At 45.8% G+C, this 21,384-nt stretch overlaps 1 pseudogene; it reads left to right on the forward strand.

Moving 5' to 3' along the window:
* The first annotated feature begins 10,398 nt into the window (after positions 1 to 10,398).
* LOC129050309 (golgin subfamily A member 6-like protein 7) lies at positions 10,399 to 18,760 on the forward strand (annotated as a pseudogene).
* The last annotated feature ends 2,624 nt before the right edge of the window (positions 18,761 to 21,384 follow it).

Consider the following 21,384-nt stretch of genomic DNA (forward strand, 5'->3'; position numbering starts at 1 on the left):
AGGCACTGTGGCTCATGCCTCTAATCCAAGCTCTTTGAGAGGCTGAGACAGGTGGATCACGAGGTCAGGAGTTCGAGGACAGCCTGGCCAATATGATGAAAGACCTCTCTACTAAAAATACAAAAATTAGCCAGGCATGGTGGTGCGCTCGTGCAATCCCAGCTACTCAGGAGGCTGATGCATAGGAATCGCTTGAACCGGGCAGGCTGGGGTGGCAGTGAGCCAAGATTGGGCCACTGCACTCCAGCCTGGGTGACAGAGTAAGCGGCTATCTCAAAAAAAAATATATATATATATATATATTCCATTAGTAAACATAGAATGATTGAATTATAAAAATCAGCATTGTGACCGGATGCCATGGCTCACACCTATAATCCTAGGATGACACTTTTGAGAGGCTGAGGAGGGCAGATCACGAGGTCAGGAGATCGAGGCCATCTTGGCCAACATGGTGAAACCCTGTCTCTACTCAAAATACAAAAATTAGCTGGGTGTGGTGGTGTGTGCCTTTAATTCCAACTACTCAGGAGGCTGAGACAGGAGAATCAATTGGACCTGGGAGGCAGAGGTTGCAGTGAGCCAAGATTGCGCCACTGCACTCCAGCCTGCCAACAGAGTGAAACTCCATCTCAAAAAAAAAAAAAAATCACCATTTTGTGGTATTTAATTAATTGAGGCAAAGATGGCAATGGATGAAAATACCGTATTAGATGAGAGGATGATGGGGGATGTTTGCAGTGAAGGAGTCAGTTCTCACCACCTGAATTATTTGAACTTAGCACCACTAAAAGTAGAGCAATCAGGTACAGAGTGCCTCCAGACCTGATGAAATAGAAATCACTGACACCATCTAGGTTTCTTTTTTTTTTTTTTTTTTTTTTTCTGAGACAGAGTCTCACTCTGTCACCGAGGCTGGAGTGCAGTGGCATGTTATCGGCTCACTGCAATCTCAACATCCCCGATTTAAGTGCCTCAGGCTTCCGAGCAGCTGGGATTATGGGAATCTGCCACCACACTCGGCTAATTTTTGTATTTTTAGTAGAGACGGGGATTCACCATGTTGGCCAGACTGGTCTGGAACTCCTGACCTCTAGTGATCCACCCGCGTCAGCCTCCCAAAGTTCTGGGATTACAGGGGTGAGCCACCTTGCCCAGCCTATTTCATATTTTAAATATTAAAAAGTAGAACCTGGCCAGGGGTGGTGGCTCACACCTGTAGTCCTAGCCCTTTGGGAGGCTGAAGTGGGAGGATTGCTTGAGCCCGGGAGTTCAAGACCAGCCTGGGCAACAGAACAAGACTCCATAGTGAGAAAAAAAAAAAAAGAATTAGGAATTTTGTCACAGTGCATTGTTTCTTCTACCTGCTTATTTTTAGAATAGGAAAACAAAACAAAGGCTGTTTTTCCTAATTTTGCCATGAATCCCCCCTTGTTCCAAATGACAGCATCACGAAGCAGCTTCAAGACAAAAAGCTTGGGCACTGCCCAGCTTGCCCGCTGCCCATCGACTTCTGTCCTGGGGACACAGAGGGTAGCAGCATCCCCGCCTGCACCAGTGCCATCCTGCTGATGTGATAGGCTAGCAAGATTTTGGTTAAAATCATGTCTGTGATTGTAACCGTCTGTATGAATTATTTTAAAGAAATAAAAATCCCAGAAAGAGAAAAAGAAAAAAAAAAAAAAGAAACAGTGAGGCTACTAAGCAGAGTGTCCTCAGGCAGTGGCCTCACAGAACTGCCTGCAGCCCTCTTAAGAGCGGCTTGGCCACTGCAAGACAGGACACAGTCAGCTGGGTGGGCTGGGCCCAGAACAAGTTGATGCTGAGACAACGGAACTTGCACCAGAGATCAAGAACCCTTGAAGGAGTGGACATCTCAGCCAACACCAGCATCCAGGGCTGAGTAGGCACAAGAGAAGACCCACACAGTGCGGCCAGAATGAGCTGGAGGACTGGGACTCAGGCCCCAACACCGCTCCGCCTCTTCCATCCTCATTCTGGTCTAGATCCATATTGAGCTCCTCGCCTGCGAGGTGTTACTATTTCATGCAGTAGACAGACAAAAGCAGTCCACTGTTGGCCGGGCGCGGTGACTCATGCCTGTAATCCCAGCACTTTGGTAGGCTGAGGCAGGCAGATCACCTGAGATCAGGAGGTCAAGACTAGCCTGTCCAATATGGCAAAACCCTGGCCCTCTAAAAATACAAAAATTAGTTGGGGATGGTGGTGGGTGCCTGTAATCCCAGCTACTCGGGAGGCTGAGGTGGGATAATCACTTGAACCCGGGTGGAAGTTGCAGTGAGTCAAGAAGGCGCCACTGCACTCCAGCCTAGGCCACAAGAGCGAGACTCCGTCTCAAAAGAGAAAGCAGCAACAACAAAAATTCCACTGTCAAGACAGCAGCGTGACCACATGCTACATCTCTTTCTTCTATAGAACATCATTAGACATAGTAAAAAAAAAAAAAAAAAAAAAAATGTATTTTGAGACAGAATTTCGTTCTGTCGCCCAGGCTGGAGTGCAATGGCATGATCTCAGCTCACTGCAACCTCCACCTCACAGGTTCAAGCGATTCTCCTGTCTCAGTCGGCCGAGTAGCTGGGATTACAAAAAATACATATATTTTAAAGCAGAGTGACAAATTCATAACTAAGCATGGAGTGAAAGAGGGGACCCCCAGGGAATTGAGATGGTAACATCTTTCTTTAAAAAAGAAAACAAAGTGTGCAAAATGGATGTCTTCTTGTCACTTCACACAGCCTACTGACATAGTGCCCCAGCCCCAGCCCCCAAACTCACTGTCCTGCTCGGGGACCCCCAGAACACACTGAACATTGAGGGCACACCACCTACTCTCCTATCCTCACCTCATTCATGCAGGAAATGGCTAAATAACTCAGAAGAGAAGCCAAAAAGAAAATGCACACGGGGAACAGGAGAGAGCAGTCTGCCATTCAAAACACACCTAGACAAGCCTCTCATAGCAGACAAGGGCAGAACCAGGAATTAACACATGTGGGGGAAGATATACATCACAAATAGACAGTAAAATCCGTGGAAGAACCAAGGGAATGGCGAAGCGGAATGTCAGGAAAGGACTTTATAATATGTAGGCCTTAGAGAAATAGAGAAGGAACTGAGACAAAAATCAGTTTGAATCCTTGGAAATAAAAAATGTCATGACTGAAATTAACAATTCAGCAATTACTGAACTGAGAGCTGAACAGAACTTGTAAAGAGTTGTGTGTGTGTGTCTGTATACACATGCTCACGCACACATACAGAATGAAACTTCAGAATATCAAGGACAAAGAAAAAGAGAAAAAAGGTACCGGGAGAAGAGATGATGAATGATGCATAAAACATTGAAAATCAGGCCAGGCTCAGTGGCTTATGCCAGCACTTTGGGAGGCCGAGGCAGGTCGATCGCTTGAGCTCAGGAGTTCAAGACCAGCCTTGGCCACAATGCGAGACTTTGTCTCTACTAAAAATAAAAAAGTTAGGCCAGGCGCGGTGGCTCACGCCTGTAACACCAGCACTTCGGGAGGCCAAGGCGGGTGGATCACGAGGTCAGGAGACTAAAACGGTGAAACCCCGTCTCTACTAAAAATTAAAAAAAATTAGCTGGGCAGGGTGGCGACTGCCTGTAGTCCCAGCTACTCAGGAGGCTGAGGCTGGAGAATGGCGAGAACTCGGGAGGTGGAGCTTGCAGTGAGTCGAGATGGTGGCACTGCACTCCAGCCTGGGTGACAGAGTGGGACCCCATCTCAAAAAATACATAAAAATAAAAAAATTAAAAAATTAGCCAAATATGGTGGTGTGCACATGTAGCCCCAGGCTGAGGTGGGACAATCGCTTGAGCTCAGGAGTTTGAGGTTTTAGTGAGCTATGATCATGCCACTGTACTCCAGCCTAGGCAACAGAGTGAGACCTTGTTTCAAAAGAAACCCCAAAACCAAACAAAATAAAATCACAAAAATGAAAATATATCAGATTTCTTCTCATTTTTTAGCTGTATTCTGCATATGAAAGACAAAAATGCAGGACCAGGCCAGGCATGGTGGCTCACACCTGTAATCCCAGCACTTTGGGAGGCTGAGGGAGGTGGATCACCTGATGTCAGGAGTGGGAGACCAGTCTGGCCAACATGGTAATTACATTTTTTATTTCCAAGAATTCAAATGGATTCTTGTCTCAGTTCCTTATTTCTCTAAGGTCTACACATTATAAAGTCCTTTCCTGACATTCTGCTATCACCACTCCCTTGGTTGGTCCATGGATTGTACTGTCTATTTGTGGTGTATAATTTCCCACGTGTTAATTTTTGGTTCTGCGCTTGTCTGCTATGCTAACGTTGAAGCAAGGATGATAATAGAACCTCCCTAAAACTGATCCTGTCCTTGTCCAGGGGCTGAACCCACTTTTGTAAGATGAATGAAAGGCCACAAGATTAGGATTTGGGGTGGGGATCCTGAATTCTGTGAAAATACAGGCATAGTTTCTGTAATCCCTTACTGCTCAGGAGTCATGTGGCCAGAGGTCACAAGATTTGTGTCTTCCCCAATGACTCCTGTAGATAACATCACTATCGTGGAACCGAAGATTGGCCTTTTGGGATGTTTCTTAGACTCACCCCACCTGGACTTAACCTGTGGCCTCATCCAGACGTGGACTCAGTGCATGAGGACCATGTCCACACCCCTGTGATTGCATCCCCAACCACTTGGGGTAACATCATTAATTCTTTTGCACGTGGAAATCCAGTTTTCCCAATACCATTGTAATTCCCCGGTGGGTTCTTCCTGCTTGCTGCACAGACAAAACCAGTTCACTGAGGCCATGGTATTGCAGAAAGGAGTTGAATTAACTCAATGCCAGCCACATGGAAGGACTGGAGTTATCACTGAAATCTGCCTCCCCAAAGGCTCAGAGTTTAGGGTGTTTCAAGGAAAGTTTTGTGGGCAGGCAGGGGACTCAGGAATGGGTGCTCTTTAATGGTTAGGGCTTCTCTAGGTGTGTTCTGAATGGCAGACTGTGCCCCACAGGCAGCACCCGGAGACATCTCTTTGCAGCGTATCAGCCCAGGCCTCCAGACTGGCCTCTGCTCGCCTCTCCTGTTCCGCATGTGCATTTTCTTTTTGTTTTTGGCTTCACTTCTGAGTTATTCATTTAGCCATTTACTGCAGGAGTGAGGTGAGGATAGGAGAGTACTTGGGGTGCTCTCAATGACCAGTGTGGTCTGGGGGTCCCTGAGCAGGACAGTGAGTTTGGGGTCTGGGGCTCAGGTGCTATGGCAGTAGACTGTGCAAAGTGACAGGAAGACATCCGCCTTGCATATTTTCCTTGGTTTTAAAGAAAGACGTTACCATTTCATGTTATATTTGTTTTCTGAGACACAGTTTTGTTCTGTCACCCATGCTGGAGTGCAAGGTGTGATCTCAGCTCACTGCAACCTCCACATCCCAGGTTCAAGCGATTCTCCTGCCTCAGTCTCCCAAGTAGCTGAGATAACAACCAAAAAGTACATTTTAAAGCAGAGTAACAAATTGATAACTAAGTGTGGAGTGAAAGAGGGGACCCTGGAGGACTGGAAATGGCAACGATAGACTATGGACTACGTTTCTCCCATGGCTGATTTGGCCTATGCCCAGGAATGAGCAAAGACAGCAGGCCCGTGAGACTGGAAGCAAGATGGAGTCAGCCATGCTAGACTTCTCTCACCATCATCTTTGCAAAGCTGGTCTCACCATTTATTGAAGTGAATATTCTCTTTTTTTTCTTTGAGACGAAGTCTTGCTCTGTTGCCTAGGCTGAAGTGCAATGGTGCGATCTCAGCTCACTGCAACTTCCATCTCCTGGGTTCAAGAAATTCTCCTGCCTCAGCCTCACTATGCCTGGCTAATTTTTGTATTTTTAGTAGAAACAGGGTTTCACCATGTTGGGCCTTACAACACACATCAGCCCATCTCCTCTCCTGCTTGGCAGGTATGGTCATGATCCTCATTTCCCAGTTAAAGAAACCAAAACTCCATTATGATGTTTCACCATATTGGCCAGGCTGGTCTCGAACACCTGACCAAAAGTGATCCAAGTGCCTCAGCCTCCCAAAGTGCTGGGATTACAAGTGTGAGCCATCGCACCCAGCCAATTAGGAGTAAATATCCAACATTTAGCCAGGTGCAGTGGCTCACTCCTTAACCCCAGCACTTTCAGAAGCTGAGCTGGGAGGATCACTTGAGCCCAGGAGTTTGAGTCCAGGCCTGGCAACATAGTGAGACCCTGTCTCAACAAAACATTTAAAAATTAGCCAGGCATGGTGGTGTGCACCTCTAGTCACAGCTACTTGGGAGGCTGAGATGGGAGAGTATTTGAGCCCAGAAGGTCAAGTAAGCTGTGGTTGTGTCACTGTACTCCAGTCTGCATAACAGAGCAAGACCCTGTCTCAAAAAAAGAAATCCAAAATGTATAAATAATTGATACAACTCAAAACAACCCAATTTTTAAAATGTTAAAAAAAAACTTGAAGAGACCTTTCTTTAAAGAAGATATAAAAATAGCAAGTAGGTATCTGAAAGGTGTTCCGCATTGTAGATCATTAGGGAAATGCAAATCAAACCCACTGAGATACCCCCTCACACCCCTTATGACCATTATCAAAAAGTCAAAAGATAAATGTTGGCAAGAGTGTGGAGAAATGGGAACTTTTGCATGCTATGGATGAGAATGTAGATTGGTACAGCCATTCTGGAAAAGAGTATGAAGATTTCTACAGAAATTAAAAATAGAACCACCATATGACTCAGCAATCTCTCTCCTCAGCATACAGCCAAAGGAAATGAAATCATTACTTTGTAAAGATACCTGTATTCTCATGTTCACTGCAGTCTTAATCACAATAGCCAAGATATGGTAACAATCTAAGTGTACATCAATGGATAAATGGATAAAGAGACTGTGGCACACATACACAATGGAATATTATTCAGCCCAGAAAACAAACAAGGTCTTGCCATTTGCCACAAGATGGATGAGGCTGGAGGATGTGATGCTACGTGAAATAAAGCATACACAGAAAACCAAATATTGTGTAAACTCATTTATATGTGGGATTTAAAAGTGTAAATAAATCTACAGAGATAGAGAGTAAAATATTGTTTACCAGGTGAGGTAGGAGAGGGGAGGAATTGGGGACATGGAGGCCAAAGGATACAAAGTAGCAGGTATGAAGGATGAACAAGTCTAGAGATGTAATGTATGACATGAGGACTGCAGGGAACAAAATTGTTCTGTATGTGAAATTCATGCTCAGTGAGTAGATTTCAACTGCTCTTGCCACAAAAGCAACAAGGAAATGGGGAACTATGTGAAATGATTGGTGTGTTAATTTCTTTCAGTATAGGAGTCTTTTTACAATCTGTATATAACACATAACATTATGTTGTAAGCCTTAACTGTACACAAGAAAATTTATTTTTAAAAAAGAAAAATTGACAAAGACTGACAAAGCAAAGACTAAGTAAATAAAAACAGGGGTAACTCTATTTATATCTGTTAAACAAAAAATGAGCAACCAACTGAGGCAAGTGCCTCCATCAATAGACCTTTGTTGAGCACAATTTCATGACACCCCTGGAAAAAACACAAGCCACAGAAACACCTGTGCCCTGTGCTTTCCAAAGAGGGTTTTGGGAACTGAGCACGTAAGGGGAGAATGGAGGCAGGACAGAAGAAAGGGAGGGGGAGCAGGCAGTGAAGGGGTGGTTACATTCTTAGGAAGCTCTAATTAGTGCTCAGTAATCTTCATTTTAGGTAAGATAAGGTAAACATCTGAAAAGAGGGAGGAAAGAGTCAATTATGCAGCCATCTTAGGGTAGGTGGAAGAGTGATTGATCTCATGTTCTTGTTCTGTACCTGGGAAGATAAGCCTGTAATCAACATTGTCAGTGTCAGATTGAATAGAACTCAGTTTTACATTTTAAGCTGAGGTTGCAGAGCCAGAGTTACAACTGGCATATGTTTATTTTATAGGGGGACATAGATCCGGAAAGATTTAGGGGCTAGCAAGTAATGTCCCTTTGAACAATTTGTAAGGGGGGCCATATGGAGAGGTACATGGCCTTTTGTGGTAGTGGGGACCTGGCTTATGTCTAATGCCATCACACAGGATTGTGAAATGGCAGCTATCTCTTTGGGGAGAAAGAATGGCAGTGTTGCACGACTCAGCTCCCAAACTCATGTCTCCCTTAGCATAACAGGTTTGGTGGTTCCAAGACTTTATTTTCTTTTACATATTAAAAAATACTCTAATGAAAGAGCTATGTGAGAGATAAAGAGGGTATTTCCTAATGATAAAAGGGTGCAACCAGCAGGGAGAAAAAGGAATTCTAAATTTGTTTATGCCTGGTAACTTAACCTTAAAACACACAGAACAAAGCTTAACAAATGAAAAAAAGAAATAAGTTGATGATCATTGTGGGAAACTTTAATATCTGTCTGTCAGCCACTGAAAAATAAACAGCCAAACATCAGTAAGGAAATAGAATCTTTAAAGGATGCATTTAACACGCTGGACCTAATTGAGATACGTGGTACACTACACTCAACATGCAGAATACATACCCTTTTCAAGTGCAGAAGCAATATTTATAACAATCATATTTATGATCATTGAGAAGACACAAATTCCAAAGAGTTTTAGTTATACAAATATTTAATCAGAGTGGAACTATAAGTTTGGAAATTAAGCAAAACATTTTCAGTATGGTAAAGGGATGAATAAAATCAAAGTTTGCTTTTTTGAAACACTAATAAAATTGATGGCCCCTGCAAGATTGATTAACAAAACAGACAAAAGGCACAAACTCTAACCGCAGACCTTATAAGTATTAAAAAGATAAATGAATAATAGAACAACTTTGAAATTTTAGATAAAATGAACAAATTGATTCAGCAAACACAGGTTACCAGAATGAATATTCAAATATATGTAATTGAACCTGTAATTAAACACCTTAAAAAGAAAACTACAGTCTCTCATGGCTTAATAAGTGAATTCTTTCCAAATGCTTAAGGAAGAAATAGCACACATCTTACATCAACTCTGTCAGAAACAGGAGAAGAAACATTTTCCAAATTGTCTAACCAGCATAGCTTTAATACTATGTATTAAAACCTCACAAGTCTGGGTGCGATGGCTCACGCCTGTAATCCCAGCACTTTGGGAGGCAGAGGCGGGCAGATCACAAGGTCGAGTTCAAAACCAGCCTGGCCAACATGGTGAAACCCCGTCCCTACTAAAAATACAAAAAAAAAATGAGCCAGGCGTGGTGGCATGTGCCTTTATTCCCAGCTATTAGAGAGGCTGAGGCAGACGCCGTGACAGTGAGTCGAGACTGCGCCACTGCACTGCAGCCTGGCAACAGAAGGAGACTGCATTTCAAAAAAAAAAAAAAAAAGGATGAAAATTGAATTGCAGTATAATCTTAAAACTTTTGAGAAATCTATGTTTTTCAGTTAAAAAGAGACAGACTCAGCCTTTTGACCTTCCTCTTTCCCTCCTTGGAAGGCAGTCCAAGAGCTGGAAATACAGCAGCCACTTTGTAACCACAAGAATGAAAACATGGCTAAGGAAGTATCAGGAAACTTAAAAGAACCCTGGACTGCCTTCCTCTGCAAATTTTAAGTGACAATAATGAAATCTATATTTCTTTAAGTCACTGAATCAGATTAAATTTATGTAGCCCTAAATGAGGTATTAAATACTAAAATACACACTAAAATACAAAAATTTTGGTCTTGAACTGTTGATCTCAGGTGATACACCCATCTCAGCCTACCAAGGTGCTGCGATTACAGGCATGAGCCACCACACCCACCTCAAAACCTTTGTGTTTTTAAAGATATTAGACATGTCTCTAGTTTGAAAAAAAAAAAAGCCCTTAACAATAATGTAGGAGAATAAGAGAAACTTTTTCCAAAAAAGAGAAATCACTGTGATTATTTTATCTTATTGGAATGTTGGATAATATAGTCTGCTTTATTAATCATCAAGCATGCTGTAAATTTTCCATTATAATAGGATTTGTACCTCAATTAAGGTGATAAAGTTTTAAAGTTTAGAAAGTGAAAGCCAGCCCCGCCCCTCTCCCAGAGTGCGCGGGGACAGCAGTTGCATAGGCAGCTTTCCTTGTGACATCACAGGACCTTCATGACACGCTGCTGTCTGGCCCCACCTCCTTTCCCTTTCATCTTTCTCATTGACCAATGGGCTTGCAGCATTAAGGCCACGCCCCTATTCTGCATTCTAGTGCAGCCCTGGTGACGCCTCCTCTGGCTCAGTCACATAGCTGCGTGGTACGTGACTGGAGGCATATCATTGTCCTCGCCTGGATCACGCCAATGTGGCCCCAACCCCACCTCCCCACCCCATGATGTCAGAAAAAACCCAACAGAGCAAATTGGCTGAGGCCAAGGAAAAGGTAAAATGCATCAGATTGTGACACCCCAAACCCAACCCTGCCCCAGGCCCCTCTGACAGCAGAACAGCTGCCAGAGTCCATGTCACTCCAGAGGTACACCGGGCTGGGCCCCCCCAGTGCCTCTGGGCTCCCCTAACCAAAATCTTGTGTCAGCCCCAACCCCTCAGCAGTCTGCCCCTGACCTCATCTGACTTTGAGCTGGCGACTCATGGGGCTCCCCACTCTGTACTCTGCCCTCACCCCCTCTTGCTCAAAAACTGACCTCCCTGGGCCCTTTGGGCTCATGTTTCCAAGGAACTGGATGCCCCAGCACCTGCTCTCACCAGTCACCCCAGGGTGACTTTGGGCAGGTGACTCCTGGGACTCCCCGCTCCATACTCGGCCCTCACCTACCGCTGCCCCAAGCCCAACCTCCCTGGGCTCTTTGGGCTCACGTTTCCAAGTACCTGGGTCCCAACCATGTGAACACCACCCCAATCTCAAAGAGGCAACTTGGGCATGGCACTGATATGTCCCCCATCCCCCACCACACCAGGGAGGAGTGGAACGTACTGATGGCACAGTCCCTCTAGGAACTGTCATTACTGCTGCAAGACTGGCCTTTGATCTTAGGACCCATCCCCTAAGTGTTCTCATGGTTCCTCTGGTTGCAGCACAGATTTCCAGCTGGAAGGGGAGTGGGGACCGTGTGACCTAGGAGTGAGAAGTTTCAGGATGCCTTACTCCCTTAACACAGACGTTGACAGTTTGAAAAGCCTACACCTCCCTTGTGAACTCAAAATGTTGACAGTGTCTCTGGGTGGCAGTGGGAAAACAGGTTTGGTTTGGTTTGGTTTTCTCCCAGGCTTCTACTCTTCAGAGAGACTTCAACAGTTTTTCCTAAGTTCTCCACCTCATATTTGAATTCTCCATGGTTCTGGCACCAGAGTGCCCATCAGTCAGTGATCTTTGAAGTGAGATTTGCTCATCTTCTGCAGAAGAGATCTTGGGAAACTGAACTTGACAACTTGAATCTTCCTCATCTCATCTCATCCTGGGGTACTTTGAGTACCACAGGATACATATGAGGCATCTTTCTGAAGCATCAGTTTTCCTTGATTCTCTTGGGAGAGACAATACATTAATGTTCTTAGGGATGATAGTCACATAGATTTCTGAGTATACAAGACTTCTCTCTGAAATGCAGCTTGGGTTGTCCTCTTTTGTTTAATTCCCACATTTAACAGAAAGGCTGCCTTCTGCCCTGAGGATACATGACTCTAACAGGATGTGTGACTGTAAACCACACAGTGTACACCTTCCTGCCTACTTTTTATTTTTCTACCTCTGCCTCTGGTTTTGGTCCCTGGCAGCTGCTGATTTGTGGCAAAACCACAGAGCTCACAGTCAGAAGACTGAGTTTAAGTTCCATTACTGCCTTTCTTTTAGCCACGGTATCAATCCCTCCCAGTCACTAAGTGATTGCGACAGCACCTCGTACAGTTGTTGGTGGCATTAAATCAGATGGTCTATGAGAGTGTTTTGTATAAACTGTAAAGTGACTGTAGGAGCTTGTAGTTCTCATGAGTATCACTCCTCCTCTTTTCCACAGTTTACAGACTATCATCAGTGGAACAGTGCTGGTGTTGGTACCGGAGCAACCGACACCAAACAGAAGAAAATAAATAATGGCACTAACCCTGAGACAACCACTTCTGGTGGTTGCCATTCAGCTGAGGATGTGAGTCTTGGCTGGCTGGTCTCCTGAGGACAGGGGACACAAGGGGAGGTTGAGGGTAACTGTTAAGATTGTAGAAGGAAGAACTGCCGGGTACTGGTTAAGAATTCTGGGTTTGAATCCTACCTCTCTCTCCATCTGTGAGGGACATGATTTACAGCAAATTGCTTGAGTTCTTTGGACCTCTCTTTTCACATCTGTAAAATAGGGGTGGTAATGTTTTACTTACATGTGTGAAGTTTAAATCAGATTTGTTATTGTTGTTGTTTTTGTGTTAATCCCTAGTCCAGCACCTGCTGTAAACGCCTCTCCTCTTTGGGCTTCCATTTCCTGAGGAGGTACAGTTAGAGTGTCAGAGGTTTCTGTTTGCTCTGAGAGTCTGTGATTTAAAGATTCACTAGAATGGAAACCTTGGGGCCAAGGGCTCCTGTCTGCCTTTTCCATCCTATATCCCAGCTGTGAAGAACTGTCCCCGGTCCCCATGTACTTGGTCAATGCTTGTTGAATGAACACATCTTTCTAAATCACAAGCTAGCAGAAGGGTGGGCTTTTCTCACATTCCATGTCTGAAGGTTTCTGTTACCGTCTTTTCCAGAGAATCTAGTTTCAGACTTTCAGTTCTGTGGCTGTGGGCAAAAACCAACAAAGAACCAAATCCTTTTTCTTTGGGAGTTAAGGAGTGTTGACCAGTTCATGCTCCCACTGGGTCTAAGAACTTTGCCCTTAAAATCCATTCCTGACCCCTGCTTACCACTTCCTGGCCTGGAGAATAGAGTCAAGGGGCCACCCTCAGTCACCTTCCTTTGACTCTCCCCACAGAAACAACAGAACCGAGCTCAGCTGAAAGAAGTAACATGGTTTCTTTGTTTGCTCATGACATGACTGCTGGGTTTGGGGGGCACTCAGATGTAGAGGCCCAAGTCTCCTCTCGCCTACTCCCAGCCTGGGGAGGAAGGCTCACCTCCCAGATTCCAGCCCATCCCCACAGGGTCCCTGATAACCTGGTCCCATGGGTGGGCCTGTCCTGGGGCAGGGGGCTATTCTGGGGGCATGTCTCTTGCTGTGGATCTCTGCTTCCCCCTAGTAAGAGCTCTGTCTTCCTCTTCCTATAGGAAAAGAAGGTGAGCCATCAACATCAGCCAGCCCTAAGGAGGCAGCTAGAGGTGAGTGGAGGGTGTGAAGTTCCCTCCTGTCCTCTGGATGAGGTTTCTTTGCTTCTCTTTCAGCACTTGCTTGTCTTTTCTCCCAAAGGCCCAGGATCATACCGTACAAATCCTTATGTGTCAGAAAACTGAACTGGAGACAGTGCTCTATTACAGCCAGGATGCTGCCGGGAAATTTGAAGGTGGGAATCTGGGCACCCCATCATCCCTCAACCTCGCACTTTCACAGGCCTTTAGGGGGAGTCCTTTGGGCCGCATCTCAACCTCTCTCATTCCAGGAGAGTCCCAGGATCTGGCAGGCCACCTGCATCATTCCTGGCACTTTGAAGGAGAGTTACAGCGGGCCCTCTCCTCTGTGCCCACACAGCACAAGAAGGCAGACAGGGTGAGTCCAACCACCTGCCCAGTCCCATGGGAGCCCAGCTTTGCAGATAGAGGAATGAGCCTAAAGGTCCCTTCTGCAGGATGCAGCGTCCTGCCCAGAAGACAGCATGGGCCATTTCTTGCTGCTTTTGTGTGTGGTTGTTAGAGGCAGGTTAGGGCTGAGTCAGCTGCTGTGGGTGAGTTGCGGGGTGCTGTGGGGAGCGAGCACTGGACACAGAGCTCCGAGGCCAAGTGCCCACCCTGCCCATACTTGGCTGCACCCTTGGTCAAATCCTAGGTGGGGGTTAGGGTACTTGTACCATGAAGGTACAGAAGAGTATCTTTAGTATGTTACCATTTGTGTAGAGAGAGGGAACACATGTACGTGTGTGTGTGTGTCTCTGTGTGTGTACGTATTATGGTAATATACATAAAACATGTTTGTAAGGATTCATAAAAAACTCAGGAGATAGGAACAGTATTGGGGGGAAATATTTCCCTTCTGTACCTTCTGATGTTTGGACTATGCCAATGTATCATTCTTTCAAAAATCAACAAAGGATTAATTTCCTTCTCCTTATCTGTGTCCCTACCCCCAGCGAAAGAATGGGCTTAGAGAATCAGATATACCTGGGTGTTGAAATCCCAGCTCTAAGTGATCTTAGGCAAGCACTTAACCTTTAATACCCCATGTTTTTCATCTACACAATAGAGGTGATCATGGTAACTGTCTCCTATGGTGGTTGTGAGGATTAAATGGGATTGTTAGCATCGTGCCTGGTGAAGCACTCAATAAAGGTTCCAACAGTGGTAGTAATAACAGTAATAGCAATAGCAATATTATCTCATCTCTCTGGGACCCTGTTAGCCAGCTATCAATTCAATCTCTTTCCCTGTCCCTTCCACCCTTACTGAGTTCTTTGAAAAACAAGTGAGAGCCAGGTGCGGTGGTGCATGCCTGTAATCCCAGCTACTTAGGAGGCTGAGGCAGAAGAATCACTTGAACCCAGGAGGCAGAGGTTGCGATGGGGTGAGATCGCGCCTGTGCACTCCAGCGTGGGCAACAAGAGAGAAACTCCATCTGAAAAAAAAAGAAAGAAAGAAAGAAAGAAAGAAAGGAAAACAAATGAGACCATGGGCTTGGAAATGTCTTCAGAACATGTCAGGTGTGATTGAGAGGGAGCAAGAGTTACTGTGGAGTAGTCACTGTAGCTGTCGTTACTGGTCAGCCAGCTGCTCCTCTGCCTGCTCTATCCTGACTTGACCTTTCTCTATTTGTAGTACATCGAGGAGTTAACAAACGAGAGGGACGCCATGAGTCTGGAGCTGTATAGGAACACGTAGGATGGGGGAAGGTGGGATGGGAGGTCTGGGAGCCCTTAGTGGGGGTGGTGTGCTGGGAGGTGGGGTGTACAGGTGAGCATGGTGAGAGGCTCATACAGGTTTTCATGTGGGCGCAGGGAAGCTCCAGTGCTGACTGTGCCACTGACTCATAGGGTAGCCTCAGGCAACTCATGTCCTCTCTCTGGCCTGCCACCTGGGACTTTTAATTCCTGGGGTCCCTTCCAGTGCCATGATTCTGTGGTTGTGGGGTGAGGCAGAGCGTCGATCACCAAAGCAGTCCTTTCTGTTCTTCATTCATTCCTTTCTCTACTGCCTCTGGCTATAGCATAACCAATGAGGAGCTGAAGGAGAAAAATGCCAAACTACAAGAAAAACTTCAAATCGTAGAATCTGAAAAGTCTGAGATCCAGCTCAACATCAAGGAGCTAAAAAGGAAGCCAGAGAAGGACAAAATCCTGCTGCCACAGGTGAGAGACTGCAGCCCTCAGAGCTGTGGGAGCAGCATCCAGCTGGGACCATGGTCAAGGGATCATGCAGGGTATGGGGAGTGTCCAGCCAAGAGTTGGAAAATTTGGGCCCTTATTCTGGTCCCGCCATAGAATCCTCTAGAGTGTGCTAAAAATCTACAAAGTGGGGACCTGCCTGGGAAATCAGAACCTCAGGGTTAGGGCTTAAAATTTCTTTTTAAAGAACCATAGATGAAAACCATTGTTTTATAGATTACATTTATATAGTTAGCTTATGAGTCTATTTCCTTTTCAGGTTCAAACCAACACTTTACAGGAGGAGAAGATGTGGAGGCAGGAGGAGAAGCTTCAGGATCAGGAGGAGAAGATACGGAAGCAGGAGGAGAAGCTACGGGATCAGGAGGAGAAGATACGGAAGCAGGAGGAAAAGATGCGGAGACAGGAGGAGAGGCTGTGGGCACAGGAGAAGGAGCTGCGGGAGCAGCAGGAGCAGATGTGGGAGCAGGAAAAGAAGATGCAGGAGCAGGAGCAGCAGATGAGGGAGCAGGAGCAGCAGATGGGGGAGCAGGAGGAGAAGATGTGGAGACAGGAGGAGAAGATATGGAGACAGGAGGAGAGGCTGTGGCAGCAGGAGAAGCAGATGCGGGAGGAGGAGGACAAGATGCGGGAGCAGGAGGAGAAGATGTGGAAGCAGGAGAAGGAGCTGCGCGAGCTGGAGGAGCAGATGCAGAAGCAGAAGGAGCAGATGTGGAAGCAGGAGGAGCAGGTGTGGAAGCAGGAGGAGCAGAGGCCCAAGCTGGAGGAGCAGATGCGGAAGCAGGAGGAGCAGATGCGGAAGAAGGAGGAGCAGATGAGGAAGCAGGAGGAGCAGATGCGGAAGCAGGAGGAGCAGATGCGGAAGCAGGAGGAGCAGATGTGGAAGCAGGAGGAGCAGATGAGGAAGCAGGAGAAGGAGCTGCGTGAGCTGGAGAAGCAGATGCAGAAGCAGGAGGAGCAGATGAGGAAGCAGGAGGAGCAGATGCGGAAGAAGGAGGAGCAGATGCGGAAGCAGGAGGAGCAGATGAGGAAGCAGGAGGAGCAGATGAGGAAGCAGGAGGAGCAGATGCGGAAGCAGGAGGAGCAGATGAGGAGGCAGGAGGAGCAGATGCGGAAGCAGGAGGAGCAGATGAGGAAGCAGGAGGAGCAGATGAGGAAGCAGGAGAAGGAGCTGCGTGAGCTGGAGAAGCAGATGCGGAAGCAGGAGGAGCAGATGAGGAAGCAGGAGGAGCAGATGAGGAAGCAGGAGGAGCAGATGCAGAAGGAGGAGCAGATGAGGAAGCAGGAGGAGCAGAGGCCCAAGCTGGAGGAGCAGATGCGGAAGCAGGAAGAGCAGATGAGGAAGCAGGAGGAGCAGATGCGGAAGGAGGAGCAGATGAGGAAGCAGGAGGAGCAGAGGCCCGAGCTGGAGGAGCAGATGCGGAAGCAGGAGGAGCAGATGAGGAAGCAGGAGAAGGAGCTGCGCGAGCTGGAGAAGAAGATGCGGAAGAAGGAGGAGCAGATGGGAGAGGTGGAGGAGCAGATGTGGAAGCAGGAGGAGCATATGCGCGAGCTGGAGGAGCAGATGCGGGAGCAGGACGAGAGGCTGCGATTGAAGGAGGAGAGGCTGTGGGATCAGGATGAGAAGATGCGCGAGGAGGAGGAGAAGATGTGGATACAGGAGGAAAGGCTTCAGGAGCAGGAAAAGGAGCTGCGGGAGAAGGAAGAGCAGATGCAGAAGCAGGAGAAGATGCGGGAGGAGGAGGCGAAGATGCGGGAGGAGAAGAAGAAGATGCGGGGGCAGGAGGAGAAGATGTGGGAGAAGGAGATGATGGGAGAGCAGGAGGAGAAGATGCAGGAGGAGCGGTGCTCAGAGCCCTGCCTCCCTCCCTCCAAAGACCTTTCTGATAGGAGCCACCCTGGCAGCGTGGAGCCTGCACGAGAGCCCGGGAAGGGTTATTCCCATGACAACCGCACTGCACAGCAGATGATGCAGCTGCTTGGTGGAAGGAAGAACGCCCAGGAGCGCCCAGTCTTAGGCAGCACCTCCTGCATCCCATTCTTCTACCGAGGAGATAAGAAAAAGATGAAGATCATCAGTATCTAAAAGCCGGCACTGTCAACAAGGCCTACAGAAGTGTAAGCCGCCGTGGAACTTTGTGAATATAGTCTGAGAACAAACTTGAAAAAAAGAGAAAAAAGAAAATTTATTTTAAATTGTGGCAAAATACTGGCTTGGTGCAGTCGCCCACACTTGTAATCGCAGCACTTTGGGAGGCCTAGGCAGGTGGTTCACCTTAAGTCAGGAGTTCAAGACCAGCCTGGCCAACATGATGAAACCCCGTTAAAAAAGTTAGCCGGGCATGGTTGCGCACGCCTGTCATCCCGGCTACGCGGGAGGCTGAGGTTGCAGTGAGTCTACATCACACCACTGCCTCCAGTCTGGGTGACAGAGTGAGACTACATCTCAAAAAAAAAAAAAAAGTTTCTACCTGAGGACTATAATATCTATGTACGTTTCTATTGTTTTTTTCTTGGTCTTTCTCATTTAGTCTTGTGTTGTCTTGTCTTATGGCATGCCTAGTAAACTTTTATCTGCCTCCAGAGAGTAATGACTTTGACTTTATGGCACACAATTGGAGTAAGAGCAGACCACCTTCATCTGGTTTGGGACTAAGCTAGTTCAAAGCAGGTTGTAGGTTTTGTGACAGCTGGTCTATGTTTTATTCATTTGGACTCCTAGGGGTGGCCCTTCCAGGGTCCCCACCAAGGTCCCATCTCCTTCCTGGGATCCAAATTCTCATTAGGTCATTTCAGCCCTGTGAGAGTGCCAAACATTCAGCTAGGCTCTCCAGCCTCTTAACTATCACTTCACACTCAGTTTCTTAGCCTCTTAGCCCTCTACTGTTGACCAATCACCAAATGTGGGAAAAGCACTATAGACTGTCGGGGTCACTTCCTAGGCCTGGTCACTCAAGTCCTGGCTGAGATCTTCAATTACCTTCCAACAACTGTTTTTGATGGTGGGGGGGACACATTTTTTTGTGAGAGTCTAAATAGTTTCTGTGGCATAAATGCATGGTTTAATGGTGCCTGGGTTGTAACAGAAAAGTGTATGGGCAAAAATCATAAGGGAAAAATGATTCATATTTTATGTCTGTCTACATTAGACCTGCTCAGGGAATAGAATTTGGGAATCACATAATAAATAAGAAACTGCATGCTTGATTGAACGCTTGCTTTCTTCACTATCAGGACATGGGGACATATATTTTAAGGCTTTTAAAGGCATTTGGGAGAGATTTTATATAGGCCATAAAATGCATTACCCCTCAAAAATAAGAATCACTGAAGAATATAGTTGACTCACAGAAAAAAAAAAAAAATCCTCTCTAATTTTAAGCCGCTATTAGTTCTCTTTACAAAAAACTTGGGAAAGTTATTATTTTTATTTTTTTGCAAACTTTAACCATGACCTCGCTTTACTTCCATGTATTTAATTTCACTGAAATTATATTTCAAAGAAAAGTCTTTCTGGAAATTGTTTTTACTTTAATACCCAAAATTGGAACAACAGCACTCACAGGAGCAAGGCTCCAACCAGTGGATCAGCTGTTTGGCGTGGATGTAGAAGAAGGTGCATTGAAACTCAGTACATCTGTGTTTAGCCTTAGGCAGAAAGTCTGTTTCTTCAAGTAAACCTAATGTACTAAAGATACTCCCTGCAGATGGCTTGTTTCCAGCCCATGGCAAGGTAGACAAGTCACATGGCTTTAAAGGCAACGCCGTCTTGTCTGTCTCATGGGGACATAAGAACAATCGATTGTTGAAGGAATCCTAGGGCTTTTGGCTTCCAGTACAGACAGACAGATGTGCCTCTCTCGACCTTGCTGAAGCAGGCCCCAAATATTCACTCCTAGAACATGGAGACAAAGAAAGAAATTGAACTTTCCAATATATTCCAGTTTCTTCTAGATTCAAATATAGCTCTGAAATGAAGATGAGATTGTTTGCATTGTTGCATTGTTTTGAAATTTTATTATTAAACCCCACAATTTGAAGGCACGGAAATGTTTGCCTAGCATTCAGCACACCCCAAACATTTCCAGATGGGTTGCAAGAAGTCAACCTCATCCAGATTTTGTTTCTGCTGGAGATGTCGTCCCTTGCTGTATGTCCTTGCATATTTTTCCTGCCAGCTGTGGGAAGTGACAGGACATGGTTTAATTTGGGCTGCTGTTCTGTTTCTTTAAGCCTGCAGCAGACAGCCCTTTTGAAACTCACCCTTTGCCTCTCCTCCCTCCTATAATTCATTTTTTCCTCATTTTTTTTCTGATAGTGCATATTACTTGAGATTTTCCTGGAAAAGTTGTGATTATCTGGAATTGGATCTTCTGCCACCTTCAACAGCTCGAATCCTTGTAGGCTAGCAGCTAACCTAGAGCTGGCAGACTCAAATGGAATCTTGATCTCTTCATATTTAAGGCTCAGAAAACTCAAAAGGAGTGCTTTGTAAAATACTTCTGTTTATATTATATGTATGATAATTAGCATGAGTACAAAACGGGCAAAATTTAGCTGGGCTCAGGTAGACTTTCCTATGGATCAGATAAATGGAAATGAAAAAAAGTATGAGGACACAGATTTGCTGATTGTTCTCCATCTTTTATATTTATTTCTTAACTTGTCTTGGTCTACTGTAGAATGTTCCAGAAATGTCATTGGGTATAATGTCTGATTTAGCACTGACTTATTTGTGGGTTTGCTTCGAGTATATTTTCCTTGGGCTTTGGGTATATGACTGCCACAAATTTTAATTACACTAATTAGACATAGGTGGATGGTTAAGCCCAGTTGGAGTCCTAGCCCTGTTCAGCTGCCTCTGTCATTAGTTTTTCTGGTGACATGGTTTGGCACCATCTTCCAACACATTTTCCGGAAATTAGTTTTAAGTTCGAAAATAACTTGTCTAATAAAGCTACTGACATTCAACTAGTGTCTTTAACTTGTTGAAGTGGACTTGAGTAAAATGCATACATTTAAACTGTAACTTGTGTACCCATTTCTTTCCTTAACTGTGGGCTTTCAGATTTGTTTGGTGGCTAGAGAGGGAGTCATGCCCGATCCTCATGAGTCCCTGTGCTCATGTCTAGTTTAGGTGAAGCCTGACTTGGCTCAGGGCTGGTTGGCAGGTTTTAACGTGTGTGGCAATGCTAGTCAATTGGGGATATCCACATGGCTCATAGTGTAGAGAAGGCTTCTGAGGTCTAGACCCAGCAGGTGGGAAGCCAGCCTTGGTTAGTGCCGTGGACCACGGGCACAGGAGGAGTCAGTCTCAGGAGCACCTCTGCCCTGCATCTCCCTCGGAGGATATAGGGCCATGTGTGCCTGCCACTTCCCTGTTCTCACAGCTCTTTGTGATGTCAGAGAAGCCTTTGGATTTTGTTTTTGGGAGAGTATGCCAAACTATGGCCTCCACAGCACGGGGTTCAGGTTGAGTTTGCCATTCCTAGTTGCTCCCTGGAAACATATCCCTCCTCTTTAACCCTACTTAAAGGGTTTAAAACATTCTACTCTTACTTTTAAAGGATGCTTTAAAAATACAGGCCACATCTGTTTCACTTAATCTGCATTCAACAGCACCTCATGACACAAAAAGTAATGCAGTCTGTTTGCCAAGCAAGCACTTGGAAATTTCGAGGCACGGAAACTGATAGGAGCCTCCGTTTTTCCACCTTGAGGATTGTTGCACTTTGCATCCACCCAGGTCATCTCTCAGCAGCATCCACGCTCACAGGGCTGCCTCTCATCCTCTCACATATTTTCAGGTGTGTTTG

This window comes from Pongo abelii, chromosome 16, assembly GCF_028885655.2.
Source record: "Pongo abelii isolate AG06213 chromosome 16, NHGRI_mPonAbe1-v2.0_pri, whole genome shotgun sequence".
NCBI lineage: Eukaryota > Metazoa > Chordata > Mammalia > Primates > Hominidae > Pongo > Pongo abelii.